Source organism: Arachis duranensis, chromosome 10 (assembly GCF_000817695.3).
Source record: "Arachis duranensis cultivar V14167 chromosome 10, aradu.V14167.gnm2.J7QH, whole genome shotgun sequence".
NCBI lineage: Eukaryota > Viridiplantae > Streptophyta > Magnoliopsida > Fabales > Fabaceae > Arachis > Arachis duranensis.
In genome coordinates this window covers 40,583,542-40,599,918 of record NC_029781.3, presented here as the reverse complement: position 1 = coordinate 40,599,918, position 16,377 = coordinate 40,583,542, and the positions used below count along the sequence as shown (strand labels likewise).

General features: G+C 38.2%; 2 non-coding genes across 2 annotated transcripts; one reads left to right on the top strand and one right to left on the bottom strand.

The window, feature by feature from the left end:
* The first annotated feature begins 1,089 nt into the window (after positions 1–1,089).
* LOC127743462 (small nucleolar RNA R71) lies at positions 1,090–1,193 on the top strand. Its single transcript, XR_008004854.1, has one exon. It is a non-coding gene; the product is annotated as a small nucleolar RNA R71 (small nucleolar RNA).
* Positions 1,194–9,234: 8,041 nt separating this feature from the next.
* Positions 9,235–9,342, bottom strand: LOC127743321 (small nucleolar RNA R71). Its single transcript, XR_008004713.1, has one exon. It is a non-coding gene; the product is annotated as a small nucleolar RNA R71 (small nucleolar RNA).
* Between the last annotated feature and the right edge of the window lie 7,035 nt (positions 9,343–16,377).

The window sequence follows — 16,377 nt, the reverse complement described above, 5'->3', positions numbered from 1 at the left end:
CTGAATCCAAGTATCTAGTTCACTAATGAGCAAGGGAGGTTCACTTTCCCAAGTCTCATTACCAAACAGCTTGGCATTCAGCTTCATGATAGCTCCTAAATATTAAGCAACTTGCTCTCCAGTCACATCTTCATCCTCTTCAGAGGAAGAATAGTCTTCAGAGCTTATGAATGGCAGAAAGAGATTTAATGGGATCTCTATGGTCTCTATATGAGCCTCAGATTCCTTTGGATCCTTAATAGGAACTCCCTCTTGTTTGAGAGATGTCCCAGGAGGTCTTCCTCACTAGGATTTTCATCCTCCTCCTCCCTTGTGCATTCGGCCATATTGATTATATCAATGGGCTTGCACTCTCCTTTTGGATTCTTTTCTGTATTGCTTGGGAGAATACTGGGAGGAGTTTCAATGACTTTCTTACTCAGCTGGCCCACTTGTGCCTCCAGATTTCTGATGGAGGATCTTGTTTCACTCATGAAACTGAAAGTGGCTTTTGACAGATCAGAGACTAGATTGGCTAAATTAGAAGTGTTTTGTTTAGAATTCTCTGTCTGCTGCTGAGAAGATGATGGAAAAGGCTTGCTATTGCTCAGCCTATTGTGTCCACCATTATTAAAGCCTTGTTGAGGCTTTTGTTGATCCTTCCATGAGAAATTTGGGTGATTTCTCCATGATGAGTTATAGGTGTTTCCATAAGGTTCACCCATGTAATTAACCTCTGCCATTGCAGGGTTCTCAGGATCATAAGCTTCTTCAGAAGCTACCTCTTTAGTACTGTTGGATGCATTTTGCCATCCATTCAGGCTTTGAGAGATCATGTTGACTTGCTGAGTCAACACTTTATTCTGAACCAATATGGTATTCAGAGCATCAATTTCAAGAACTCTTTTATTCTGAGGTATCCCATTATTCACAGAATTCCTCTCAGAAGTGTACATAAATTGGTTATTTGCAACTATGTCAATGAGTTCTTGAGCTTCTGTAGGTGTTTTCTTTAGGTGGATGGATCCACCTGCAGAATGGTCCAATGACATTTTCAAAAACTCAGATAGACCATAATAGAATATATCTAATATGGTCCATTCTGAAAACATGTCAGATGGACACCTTTTGGTCAACTGCTTGTATCTTTCCCAAGCCTCATAGAGGGATTCACCATCTTTCTGTTTGAAGGTCTGAACATCTACTCTAAGCTTGCTCAGCTTTTGAGGAGGAAAGAATTTATCCAAGAAAGCCGTGACCAGCTTATCCCAGGAGTCCAGGCTATCTTTAGGTTGTGAGTCCAACCATATTCTAGCTCTGTCTCTTACAGCAAAAGGGAAAAGCATGAGCCCGTAGACTTCAGGATCTACTCCATTCGTCTTAACAGTCTCACAAATCTGCAAGAACTCAGTTAAAAACTGGTAAGGATCTTCAGATGGAAGTCCATAAAACTTGCAGTTCTGTTGCATTAAAGCAACTAGTTGAGGCTTAAGCTCAAAATTATTGGCTCCAATGGCAGGAATGGAGATGCTTCTTCCATCAAATTTGGACGTTAATTTTGTGAAGTCACCAAGCATTCTCCTTGCATTATTGTTGTTGGGTTCGGCTGCCATCTCCTTCTTTTGTTCTAATGTTTCTAAAAGGTTACCTTTAGATTGTTGTAATCTAGCTTCTCTTAGTTTCCTTTTCAGGGTCCTTTCAGGTTCAGGATCAATTTCAACAAGAGTATCTTTTTCCTTGCTCCTGCTCATATGAAAGAGAAGAAAACAAGAAAAGAAGAGGAATCCTCTATGTCACAGTATAGAGATTCCTTTATGTTAGTAGAAAAAGAAAGGGGAGAAGAGTGAAGAAGAATGGGTTCAGATTTTTAGATGAAGAGAGGTGAAGAGAAGTGTTAGTAAATAAATAATTAAATAGAATAAGAAAAGAGAGGGAGAATTTCGAAAATAATTTTGAAAAAGGGATTAGTGTGAGAGAGGTATTTTCGAAAATTGAAGAGGGAAAAGTAGTTAGGTGGTTTTGAAAAAGATAAGAAACAAACACAAAGTCAAATAGTTAGTTGAAAAAGATATTAAAATCAAATTTGAATAGATAAGATGATAAGAAGATAGATAAGATATTTTGAAATCAAAATTTTTGAAAAAGATATGATAAAAGATAAAAATATTTAATTTTTAAAATTAAAATTAATTACTTACCTAACAAGAAACTAAAAGATAGGATTCTAGAATTTAAAGATTGAACCTTTCTTAACAAGAAAGTAACAAACTTCAAATTTTTGACTCAATCATATTACTTGTTAGTGTAATTTCGAAAATTAGATATAAAGATAAGAAAAAGATTTTGAAAAGATAAGATTTTTAAAATTGAAAATTTGACTTGACTTGTAAGAAACAACTAATTTTAAAAATTTTTGACCAAGTCAACCCAAAATTTCGAAAATTTGGAGAGAAAAAAGGGAAAGATATATTTTTGATTTTTGAATTTTTAATTATGAGAGAGAAAAACACAAACATGACCCAAAACATGAAAATTTTGGATCAAAACACAAGATGCATGCAAGAACACTATGAATGTCAAGATGAACACCAAGAACACTTTGAAGATCATGATGAACATCAAGAACAAATTTTTGAAAAATTTTGATGCAATCAAAACATGCAAGACACCAAACTTAGAAATCATTAATGCATGGACTCTAACAAACGAAAAATGCATATGAAAAACAACAAACAACACAAAATAAGAAAACATCAAGATCAAACAAGAAGACTTGTCAAGAACATCTTGAAGATCATAAAGAACACTATGAATGCATTAATTTTCGAAAAATGCATAAAAAAATTTTTAAAGCATGCAATTGACACCAAACTTAAAACATGACACAAGACTCAAATAAGAAACACAAAATATTTTTTATTTTTATGATTTTATTAATTTTTTTGGATTTTTATTAATTCTTTTCGAAAATAAAGTTTGGAAAAATGAAAAAGAAAAGAAAAATTTTGAAAAAGATTTTTGAAAAATTTTTGAAAAGAAAATTACCTAATTTGAGCAACAAGATGAACCTTCAGTTGTCCAAACTCAACAATCCCCGGCAACGGCGCCAAAAACTTGGTGGACGAAATTGTGATCCTCAAAGTTGGTCTCTTTGTACTTGTATGAAGTTTAAACATTGGCTCTATCAAAAATACCCCAAAAGAGATCATGGTATGATGAATTGGGATCTTAATAATCCCTGGTAATGGCACGTGTGATCACAACTCCGTTCAACTTAACCAGCAAGTGTACTGGGTCATCCAAGTAATACCTTACGTGAGTAAGGGTCAATCCCACAGAGATTGTTGGTATGAAGCAAGCTATGGTCACCTTGTAAATCTCAGTTAGGCAGATTAAATGGTTTATGATAAGTTCGAAAATAAATAATGAACAAAAAATAAAATGGTAAATAATTACTCATATAATTCCATGGTGGGAATTTCAGATAGGCATATGGAGATACTGTGCTCCTCTCGAATCTCAACTTTCTTATTACATTCATCCAATCCTTCTTACTCCTTTCCATGGCAAGCTGTATGTAGGGCATCACCGTTGTCAATGTCTACATCCCATCCTCTTAGTGAAAATGGTCCTATGCTCTGTCACAGCACGTCTAATCATCTGTCGGTTCTCAATCAGGTTGGAAAAGAATCCCTTGATTTTTTTGTGTCTGACACTAACGCCCAGCCTTCAGGAGTTTGAAGCTAGTCACAGTCATTCAATCCCAGAATCCTACTCGGAATACCACAGACAAGGTTAGACTTTCCGGATTCCCGGAATCCTACTCGGAATACCACAGGCAAGGTTAGACTTTCCGGATTCCCATGAATGCTGCCATCTATCTAGCTTATACCACAAAGATTCTGTTGGGAAATCTAAGAGATATGTGCCTGGCCTAAGGTAGAACGGAAGTGGTTGTTAGTCACGCGCGTTCATAGGTGAGAATGATGATGAGTGTCACGGATCATCACATTCATCAAGTTGAAGTGCAACGTATATCTTGGAATAAGAATAAAAGAGAATTGAATAGAAAATAATAGTAATTATTTTGAAACTTGAGGTACAGCAGAGCTCTACACCCTTAATCTATGGTGTGTAGAAACTCCACTGTTGAAAATACATAAGTGAAAGGTTCAGGCATGGCCGAATGGCCAGCCCCCAAAACGTGATCAATGGCCTCCTAAGATGAGGAATAAAAACAAAACTGAGACCAAAGATGAAATGTGGTCAAAAGACGACTAATACACTAGTAAAAAGTCTTATTTATACTAAACTAGCTACTAGGGTTTACAGAGGTAAGTAATTGATGCATAAATTCACTTCCGGGGCCAACTTGGTGTGTGTTTGGGCTGAGCTTGATCTATCCACGAGCTGAGGCTTTCTTTGGAGTTGAACGCCGAGTTATAGCGTGTTTCTGGCGTTCAACTCCGAGTCGTGACGTGTTTCTGGCGTTTAACTCCAGACAGCAGCATGTACTTGGCGTTGAGTGCCACTTTACGTCGTCAATTCCCAAATAAAGTATGGACGATTATATATTTCTGGAAAGCTCTGGATGGCTACTTTCCAACGCCATTGACAGCGCGCCATTTGGAGTTCTGTAGCTCCAGAAAATCCATTTTGAGTGCAGGGAGGTCAGATTCCAACAGCATCAGCAGTCTTTTTGTCAGCCTTTTTCAGAATTTTGCTCAAGTCCCTCAATTTCAGCCAGAAATTACCTGAAATTACAGAAAAACACACAAACTCATAGTAAAGTCCAGAGATGTGAATTTAACATAAAAACTAATGAAAACATCCCTAAAAGTAGCTTGAACTTACTAAAAACTACCTAAAAACAGTGCCAAAAAGCGTATAAATTATCCGCTCATCAGACGCGTACGCGTCGCCTCCAATTTTCCTAATTCCAGGTTTAAAATTCTTATCGCAGGCGTTGGACATAACGTTAGCTCACCAACGTTCCCTCCAACATTGGCCTTTCCCTCCAGCTTGATGAGCTGGAATTCACTCCTCATATAAAATGAATCCGTGCTTTGGCAAGCGCACCAAAGTATAGTCAAGTAATAACCCACAGTAGAGTGGGATCGTATCCACAGAGATTGATTGACTGAGCAATTTTAGTTGATGAATGAATTTAGTTAAGCTGATGAATAGAGAGAGTATTGGGTGCAAAAAATTAAATAACAGAATTGTAAATGGCTCAAAAGTAAAGGAAAGCAGTAAAGTACTGGAAAGTAAATAATAAGAATGTAAAGTGCTGAAACATAAATGACTGAAGTGTAAATGGGAATGGGGAATAGCATGAATTAAAGAAAGCTATAAAGAATGTGGAAGATAAGAATATAGGGAATTCATTCGGACTAGGAGATGTTGCCCTTTTTGGATTAAATCCAGCTCATCTTATCTTCAATCACGCAACTCATTAACCTCTTGGCAATAATGATTGATTCAACCTCAATCCCTTGGTAATTCAATCTCTCAAATCTTGATAATCAGCCAATTCCTTAGTCTAATTGCTCGTGAAGATAGATATGCTTGGTCTCTGATTATACTACACATCCTCATAGATCCAAATAGTGGGTGGATTATATGTCACCGTATTCATTCCCAAAACCCATATCTATGCAGGTATGAGAAGGGATTTCAAGCAAGGTTTCATGTTTCCTTTTACAAGGTTTCCATGAAACCTATTTTGCATTTAACCTCTTTCCCAAGATGATTGAACATTAGCATGAAGAACAAAATTCCTTCTAGCAAATCAAAGAGAAGATGAAGATAAGAAAAAATTCATTATCATTAATCCATCAAGTACAATAGAGCTCCCTCTCCCAATGAGAGGGAGTTTAGCTACTCATAGCTTAGAGAAAAGTACAAGAGATGGAAGAGATAAAGTGTAAAGTAAAACTAAAACTAAACTTGCCAATCCAACCCCCTTTTTTCAGTACTTCTAGGGGTTATTTATACTACTCCTATCATTAGAATTAAGAAAATACAAAAGAGAAAAGAAAATTACAGCTTGAGGGAAAAGGAAAACTCATAAAGCATGACCCTTAAGCTTGGTGTGTGGCTGGCGCTTGAGTTGCGTGCCAGTTCCACGCTTTCGAACCCAAGTGGCACACCCAGGGTCTTCTTCTTGCTTGGTTAGCCTGGCGTGTCATGCCTTCGAATTCAAGTGGCACGCCCAGGCTCTTCTTCTTGTTTCTCTTCCCTGGAATCTTGAACTAGTGTGGCATGCCCAAGATCTGGCGTGCCACGCCCATAGTGTGCACTTCATCCATCCTCTTTGGAAAACATAATTGGCATGCCACGCCCATGATAAGCCTTCTTCACTTCTCTGGAAAACACGGTTGGCGTGCCTCGCCCAGTAGGTGGCGTGCCATGCATTTGTAATGCATGCATGGTTCCCTTTGGTCCAGTAGCTGGTGTGCCATGCCCAGCATTCAAGTGGCATGCCCAGGGTTATTTGGTCTTGGCGTGCCTGATGAGCGGATAATTTATATGCTTTTTGGCATTGTTTTTAGGTAGCTTTTAGTATTTTTAGTTACTTTTTATTATATTTTTATTAGTTTTTATGCAAAAATTGCATTTCTGGACTTTATTATGAGTGTGTATGTTTTTCTATAATTTCAACTATTTTCTGGCTGAAGTTGAGGGACCTGAGCAAAAATCTGATTCAGAGGCTGAGAAAGGACTACAGATGCTGTTGGATTCTGACCTCCATGCACTCAAACGCATTTTTCTAGAGCTACAGAAGTCCAATTGGTACGTTCTCAATTGGGCTAGAAATCTAACATCATGGGCTTTCGAGCAATGTATAATAGTTCAAACTTTGCCCGAGATTTGATGGCCCAAACTGGCGTTCAAATGCCAGCTAGAGACCCCTCTTTTGGCGTAAAACATTGGAACTGACACTAGAACTGGAGTTAAACGCCCAAACTGGAATCTAAGCTGATGTTTAACTCTAGGAAAGTCCTATGCACGTGTAAAGCTCAATGCTCAGCCCAAGCACACACCAAGTGGGCCCCGGAAGTGGATTTCTGCACTATCTGCATGTAGTTACTTATTTTCTGTAATCCTTAGTAACTAGTTTAGTATAAATAGCACTTTTTACTATTGTAATCGGGACTTATGCCATTTTTCACATTTAGGAGGCTGGCCATTGGGCCATGCCTAGACCTTTTTCTCTTATGTATTTTCCAACGGAGCTCTGCTGTTCTTCATGAATTTATGCAAGTACTATGTGTTTCTTATTTGAGTCTAGTGTCAAATTTTAAGTTTGGTGTCAATTGCATATTTTTTAATTTTCTTAGATTTTTGAAAATTCATGCATTGTGTTCTTCTTTGATCTTCAAGTTGTTCTTGATGATTTTCCTTGTTTGATCTTTAATTTTTCTTGTTTTGTGTCTTTTCTTGTTTTTCTGGTGTATATTCGAATTATTAGTGTCCCAAGTACAAAAGTTTTTAAGTTTGGTGTCTTACATGTTTTTCTTTTCTTAAAAATTTTCAAAAATATGCTCTTGATGTTCATCATGATCTTCAAAGTGTTCTTGGTGTTCATCTTGACATTTAAAGTGTTCTTGCATGTATTATCTGTTTTGATCTTAAATTTTTATATTTTGTTTCATTTTTTTTCTTTTTCTCTCTCCTCATTAAAAATTCAAAAGTCAAAAAAATATATTATCCTAATTCTTCTCATAATTTTCGAAATTTTGAGTTGACTTGGTCAAAAAATTTTTAACATTTAGTTGTTTCTTGTTAGTCGAGTCAAAATTTCAATTTAAAAACTTTATCTTTTAAAATCTTTTTCAAAATCAATTCTTTTTCATTTTTTTTATGATTTTCGAATTTCATTCTTAAAATTTTTCAAAATCTTTTTCATTTTTCTTTTAATGGTTTCGAAAATTTTAAAACTACATTTTCAAAATCTTTTTCTTAATTTTATTTCATATTTTCGAAAACTCTTGCTAACAATTAATGTTTTGATTCAAAAATTTCAAGTTTGTTACTTTCTATTAAGAAAGGTTAAATCTTTGAATTCTAGAATCATATCTTCTAGTTTTTTGTTAGTCAAATTATCAACTTTAATTTTAAAAATCAAATCTTTTTAATTTCTTTTTCAATTCTTTTTCAAAATAAATCATATCTTTTTAAAATTTTAATTTCAAAATCTTTTTCTAACTTCTTATCTTTTCAAAATTTATTTTCAAATCTTTTTCAACTAACTATTTGACTTGTTTGTTTAATTTTAAAAAGTTTACTATTTCTTGTCTTTATCAAAACCACCTAACTACTTTTTCACTTCTAATTTTCGAAAATCACTAACCACATTTTCAAAAATCTTTTTAATTAACTAATTGTTTTAGATTTAATTTTCTCGTATATTTTTTTCAAATTTTCGGAACTAAATTAATTAATTAAATAAAAATAAAAATATTTTTCTTTTCCATCTTCTTAAAATTCGAATACTCTTTCTCTCATCTCTTTCTATTTATTTTATTCATTTACTAACATTTTTCTTCTACTCATCTAATAATTCGAACCCTCTCCCTCTCTCTGTGTTTCAATTCTTCTTATTCTCTCTCTACCTCATTCTTCTATTCTTCTTTTCCTCTGGCACATAAAGGAATCTCTATACTGTGACATAGAGGATTCCACTACTCTCTTTGTTCTCTTCTTTTTCAAATGAGCAGGAACAGGGATAAAGACATTCTTGTTGAAACTGATCCTAAACCTGAAAGGACTTTGAAGAGGAAGTTAAGAGAAGCTAAAGCACAACACTCTGGAGAGAACCTTACAGCAAATTTCGAAAAAGAGGCAGTCATGGCAACCGAACTTGAGAACAATGGTGGAGATGAAAGGAAGATGCTTGGTGACTTTATTGCACCAACTTCCAACTTCTATGGATGAAGCATCTCAATTCCTGCATTTGGAGCAAACAACTTTGAGCTTAAGCCTCAATTAGTTTCTCTAATGCAGCATAATTGCAAGTTTCATGGACATCCATTGGAAGATCCACATCAGTTCTTAGCTGAATTCTTGAATCTCTGACATTGTTAAGACTAATGGGGTTGATCCCGAGGTCTATAGACTTATGCTTTCCCCTTTGCTGTAAGAGACAGAGCTAGGATATGGTTGGACTCACAACCTAGGGAAAGCCTGAACTCTTGGGACAAGTTAGTCAATGCTTTCTTGGCCAAATTCTTTCCACCTTAAAAGATGAGCAAGCTTAGAGTGGAAGTCGAAACCTTCAGACAGAAGGAAGGTGAATCCCTCTATGAAGCTTGGGAATGATACAAGCAATTGATCAGAAGGTGTCCTTCTGATATGCTTTCAGAATGGTTATGTATATTCTATGATGGTCTGTCTGAATCGTCCAAGATGTCATTGGACCACTCTGCTGGTGGATCTCTTCATCTGAAAAAAACCCCTGCAGAAGCCCAGGAACTCATTAAGATGGTTGCAAATAACTAGTTCATGTACACTTCTGAAAGAAATCATGTGAATAATGGGATGACTCAGAAGAAAGGAATTCTTGGGATTGATACTCTGAATGCCATATTGGCTCAGAACAAAATATTGACTCAGCAAGTCAATATGATTTCTCAAAGAGAAGCTTATGAAAGAGAAGCTTATGACCCTGAGAATCCTACAATGGAAGAGGTGAATTACATGGGAGAATCCTATGGAAACACCTATAATCCTTCATGGAAAAATCATCTAAATTTCTCATGGAAGGATCAACAGAAGCCTCAATAAGGCTTCAATAATAATAATGGTGGGAGAAATAGGTTTGGCAATAGCAAGCTTTTTCCACCACCTTTTCAGCAATAGACAGAGAATTCTGAGCAAAGCCTCTCTGGCTTAGCAACCATAGTCTCTGATCTATCTAAGACCACTCTCAGTTTCATGACTAAAACAAGGTTCTCCATCAGAAACTTAGAGGCACAAGTGGGTCAGCTGAGTAAAAGAGTTACTGAAATCCCTCATAGTACTCTCCCAAGCAATACAGAAGAGACTATGGTTGAAGTACTCTCCCAAGCAATACTGATAATTTATACACTTTTTGGCATTGTTTTTAGGTAGCTTTTAGTATGTTTTAGTTACTTTTATTATATTCTTATTAGTTTTTATGCAAAAATCACATTTCTGGACTTTGCTATGAGTGTGTGTATTTTTCTGTAATTTCAGGTATTTTCTGGCTGAAGTTGAGGGACCTAAGCAAAAATCTGATTCAGAGGCTGAGAAAGGACTGCAGATGTTGTTGGATTCTGACCTCCCTGCACTCAAATGCATTTTTCTGGAGCTACAGATATCCAATCAGCGCGTTCTTAATTGAGCTAGAAAGATAACATATTGGGCTTTCGAGCAATGTATAATAGTTTATACTTTCTCCCAGATTTGATGGCTCAAACTGACGTTTAAACGCCAGTCAGAGACCCTTTTATGGCGTAAAACGCCGAAACTGGCACCAAAACTGGAGTTAAACGCCCAAACTGGCATCCAAGCTGGCATTTAACTCTAGAAAAGGCCTATGCATGTGTAAAGCTCAATGCTCAGCCCAAGCACACACCAAGTGGGCCCTCGAAGTGGATTTCTGCACTATATGCACTTAGTTACTTATTTTCTGTAATCCTTAGTAACTAGTTTAGTATAAATAGCACTTTTTTCTATTGTACTCGGGGTTTATGCCATTTTTTCACATTTGGGAGGCTGGCCATTCTGCCATGCCTAGACCTTTTTCTCTTATGTATTTTCCAACGGTGGAGCTCTGCTGTTCTTCATGAATTAATGCAAGTACTATTTTTTCTCTTTCAATTCACGCTTACTTCTTCTCCAAGATATACTCTTGTACATAATTCAGTTAAGTCAAAATGAAGGGGTGACTCGTGACAATCACCCACTATCTTCATTACTCGATTAGCCAAGATCCGCGTGCCTGACAACCACAAGCGGTCTACATGATGTTCAACGTAGTCATTGGACGACAGCCGGAGTATAATCTCTTGGGTCTCTGATCCACAGATTTGACTTGCCTCTCCTAACAACAGAGCATTTGAATCCGTGAGATTAGAACCTTTGTGGTAGAGGCTAGAACCAATTGGCAGCATTCCTGAGATCCAGAAAGTCTAAACCTTGTCTGTGGTATTCTGAGTAGGATCTGGGACGGGATGACTGTGACGAGCTTTAAACTCACGAATGTTGGGCACAGTGACAGTTTGCAAAAGCATAGAAAGATCCTATTCTGACACAAGTGAGAACCGACAGATGATTAGCCGTGCGGTGGCTGTGCCTGGTATTTTTCATCTGAGACGAGAGATTCGATAGTTGATTAGCCCTACAGAAACTGTACCTGGACCATTTTCACTGAGAGGACGGATGGTAGCCATTGACAATGGTGATCCACCAATATACAGCTTGCCACGGAAGGGTGCACGCATGATTGGATGAAGACAATAGGAAAGCAGAGGTTCAGAAGCAACAAAGCATCTCCAAACGCTTAACTGAAATTCCCACCAATAAATTACATAAGTATCTTTATTTTAATTTACGTTTTAATTATCTTTCAAGTATCAAAACTCATAACTAATTGAATCTGCCAGACTAAGATTTACAGGATGACCATAACTTGCTTCAAGCCGGCAATCTCCGTGGGATCGACCCAAACTCGCGTAAAGTTTTATTACTTGGACGACCCAATGCACTTGCTGGTTAGTTGTACCGGAGTTGTGAAAAGTGTGATCACAATTCTATGCCCCAGTTCCACACCTTAACCCTCAAGTGGCACGCCCAGTCTTCTTCTTCTTTGGGTGATAGAGCTGGCGTACCACGCCTTCGACATCAAGTGGCACGCCCAGTGTTGGTGCCTAGGCCTCTTCAAGCATTGGCGTGCCACGCCTGAATCCCAAGTGGCACGCCTAAGTCAATAGTAATAGTTGGCGTGCCACGCTTCGACACCAAGTAGCACGCCAAAGTGTTGGACCTTAACTTCCCTTTCTGGAAAATTGAACTGGCATGCCACGCCTTTATGTTCAAGTGGCACGCCCATGTTGGTGTGAACCCCTTAATGTCTGGCGTGCCACAACTAGAGCCCCAAGTGGCACGCCTAAGTCATGGGTAATAGTTGGCATGCCACACCTTCGACATCAAGTGGCACGCTCAGCATTGTCACTTTCTTTATGCTCCCCTTCTCAAGTGTATTGGCGTCCCACGCCCTTGAGTTCAAGTGGCACGCCCTTGGTGGTGTGGGCTTCTTCTAGCTTGGCGTGCCATGCCTTCGAATCCAAGTGGCATGCCCAGAGTTGAACCTCCAAATTCTCATTCTGGGATTGTGAACTGGCATGCCATACCTTCAAGTTTAAGTGGCACGCTCATAGTGTATGTGGGGGTTGGCGTGCCACGCCCCTTTGTGGTCTTCAATCTTGCCTTCTGGAAAGTATAATTGGTGTGCCACGCCTGGCCCCTGGCATGCCAAGCCCTTCTTAAACCTTCAAGAATCCTTCTCTAGAGTTGTCAACTGGCGTGCCACGCCCATACTACTTGATGGCGTTTGTTCCAAGTGGCATGCCCAACTCTTTTTATTGTTTCCTTCCCATTTTTGTTGCTCTTTTCACCTGAAATTCAATAGAAACTTATTTCAAAGCAATATACCATAACATTTATCATTTAATTCATGAAATTGCATTGATTTAGTGAGATTATGCTCTTTTTATGGTCCTTTTAGATAAGGAAAAGAGGTAGATGATTCAAGTCATCAAGTAGCCATCAATATATTAATTGCATAGTTAACCAAGAGACAGACTGTGACTTTCGATCCTAGCAATAAACTTTTAATAGTCTCAAAACCACTCTTATATATTACAATGGTAGTTGTTCCGAAGGTTACTTGAAATGACTATTTGGACCTAAACGTAAGGTCCAGACTCCTTAAAAAGCAGCAACCGATTTGTTCTTGTGCCAAGGTGCTGCCGTCCAAATTCCTCGTGAGGAGGCGAGGTGGTACCTACAAGAGACTCTAATGCATAAGTTAGCAAGGGCTTTAGGCAAGTTCTTAGTAGATTAGAACATGAATATACCTTGTCAGTGTATTTATAGTAGAGTTGATAACTACCTTTGTTAGAGTAGTTCCACCTTTATTGATGGATAGTCGTTCCCTTTATCTTGGGAGTTCGTTAGAATCTATCTTTCAGGGAAGATAGAGATAGTTAGAGAGATTTGTAGAGGTAGTTACTTGCTTGGAAAAGTAGAGCTTAGCTCCCTTTGTTGTGCTCAATCTCTTCAAAGAGGTCGAATATACGGTAGAGGACACCTCTTTGGGTTGTGCCTTTATCCTTATTGGGCCTGGCTTTTATGAATTTGGGCCAGTATATGAACAGTGTCCCTGATTGAGTCCGAGCTTTACATGAGATCAGGTTCAAGCATTTCGTGGCTTCAGTTTCGACGTTGGGTATGCCACCTTCAAGAGGTCGAGTACTCAATATAAATTTAGAAATTTGAATGTTGACTCTTTAAATGAGGGGCGAACGTTTCGCAATAGTTCCCTTGAGATCCACGCACATCTTATAAGATGGGGATGAAAGGGCTATTTTGTCCCTTTTCTCTTATAAAAATTCTTCATCTCTTCTTCTTTTTATTTTTGTGTTTCTGAAAAAGGCATCCTTTGCTCCCTTCCTCGCAAAATCTTTTTCAATTCCTTTCTTCGTTTGTTTCGCAACTGTTTTTCATTTTTTCAAGATTTTCTTTATAGAGCATTTGGTGAAGAAGATCATTCGTGTCTTTACTAGTTGACGTGCCCCTTCATTTTGTGTAACTATTTTTTAGTCTTTTTAAATCTGTTTGTATTGAGAGAACCTTTTAGGTAGTAGTAGAGGTTCTTCATATTTTTGGTTTTGTTTGTATCTTTGAAACTTTTCTTCAGGAAAAAATTGTTGGCTGTTGCCGCTTTGTTTACTAATAAAGAACTCCTTGTTGAAACTTCTTTTTGTTGTTTGTGGTGTGTTTGAACTATGTTTCAAGAGTTTTGAGGGAATGTAGCCTTTTGTAACTTGTTAAATGTATTTGTGTTGCCCCATTGGTGTCGCTGCTATTAGTGCAGGAGAGATGTCATTTATGCACTTTCTCATTTATGCATTTTGTTTCTTTTTCCCGATATCTTTTATTGATGTCCGATCTCTTTAGTGAAAATTTGATTATTTGTATTTGTAGGTGTAGCTTTTATGTCTCGATCTGTCATTCTCAATATGTCGACAAAAATTCCTCCTAATGTTTTGACTTGGATAGATACTCCTATCCTTTTCTATGTCCCCATAGTTGATAAAGAGTACACGGAGGTATCGGTAGACGCCATAGGTTACGTGAGAATCAAGAGGATGAGAGGAATTACGACTTAGAAAGCCCCTTTTTCTATGCATAGGATTGCTTCTATACAAAGTTTTATTTTAAGCTTCCTTTTTTTATTTTGAAACGAACATCCTCTGGACTTGTAATGTCGCTCCACCTAGCTTCACCCGAATTCTTGGGATTTCCTCAAAATGTACCAACTTCTATGCTACGAGCTCGATCTTAGGCTTTCCTGAAAATTTATCAGCTTTTGTGTCAAGAGCTCGAGGTTTGACCTTCTCTCAAGGTCTTCTTTCACCTTTTAGTCTTGACAAAACCCGAGTCTTTGAAAGGAAAGTCTTCTTGGATTTTCTTTCAAGCCGTTTAGGGTAGAAAAGTTTTTTCTATTTTTGATGAATCCTTCTACGACTTTAAAAACTATTTCTTTAAAGTTCAAGCTGTACAGGGTGTCCATCCTTTCTATTTAGATGAAAAAAATGAGCCTTCTTTTTCACTGTATTTGGAGGAAAAACATGCAATAGTTAAGTATAATGTAGATGTCTTAGATGATGTTGAAAAGTGTGTGGTGGACATATTAGAAGAGTGCTGGAGCCAGGCTCCTCACTTGGATACTAAAAGATTCTTCGGGGACCCCAGTCAGCTTCGGTCCGAGCTAGGTAACTTTCCAACCTTTAGCTTTATGTCTCTCAGTTGTAATTCGTTGTTTAATGTGCTCTTTTATTTCAATTTTGTAGAAAAAATGGCTCCCAAATTCGCAGTGATGAAACAACTGTGCCAAACCAGGAAAACTGACGTTGCCCGAGGTATTCAAGAAAAAGAAGCCAAGGTTGCTTCTACCTAATCTTCGCCGAAGAAGTTGGATTAGGGTCCTTCAGCTCAGAAGAAGATTATTCCCACTCCTTCTGTTTCGGTGATTCCTCCTGACTCCGCCCCAGAGAGTGCAGCTATTCCCCCTTCTCCTTCATCTTCAGATCCCCCTCCTAAAAGGCAAAAAACTGCTAAAGAGGGGAATACTTATGATAAAGGCTTTTACAAGATTTTCTGGAGTGAGAGAAATATTCTCCCTCATAGTCGTATCAGTATGGATGACGTTACTATCCAGAGCCATCTCCAACTAATGTCTTGGAATGGAATTTGAATAGCGGGAATGTCTACGCCTTTGGCCAAGAAATTACAAAAGACTCCCTTAGTGCCACTCACAGATCTCTCCAACATGAAGATTTGGACTTTGGAAATATTAGCATGGACGCACACGTGCACCTCCCGCGCACGCGTGGATGTGGACAGCTGGAAGCGGCACGCGAAAATCAGCACATCCGCGCAGATTAGAGAAATTCACACCGGCGCGCACGCGTACATGGCGTGCACACGTGGATCACAAAATCAATCGGCGCACACGCACGCATGGCGCGTATGCACGACAAGCTGCACGTGACCTCGTTAAAGAAAATCGTGCCTGGCAATTTCTGAGGCTCAAGATGCCCAAATTCAAGCTGGTTCTGCATGGAAAAGGACCCAAGGATGCTAGGGGGAAAGGGGGGATCATTCATTCACACTAAGACACACTTTTAGCTAGCTTTTGGTTTTTGTTCTTTGGTGCACGAAATTGCAATCACACTTTTTGCAACTCCGCACAACTAACCAGCAAGTGCACTGGGTCGTCCAAGTAATACCTTGCGTGAGCAAGGGTCGATCCCACGGAGATTGTCGGCTTGAAGCAAGCTATGGTTATCTTGTAAATCTTAGTCAGGATATCAGAAATTATCAGGATTGATTGTGAAAAGCAAAAGAACATGAAATGGTTACTTGTTTTGCAGTAATGGAGAATAGGTTGAGGTTTTGGAGATGCTCTGTCTTCTGAATCTCTGCTTTCCTACTGTCTTCTTCATCAAACACGCAAGGCTCCTTCCATGGCAAGCTGTATGTAGGGTTTCACCGTTGTCAATGGCTACCTCCCATCCTCTCAGTGAAAATGTTCCTATGCTCTGTCACAGCATGGCTAATCATCTGTCGGTTCTCAATCAGGCC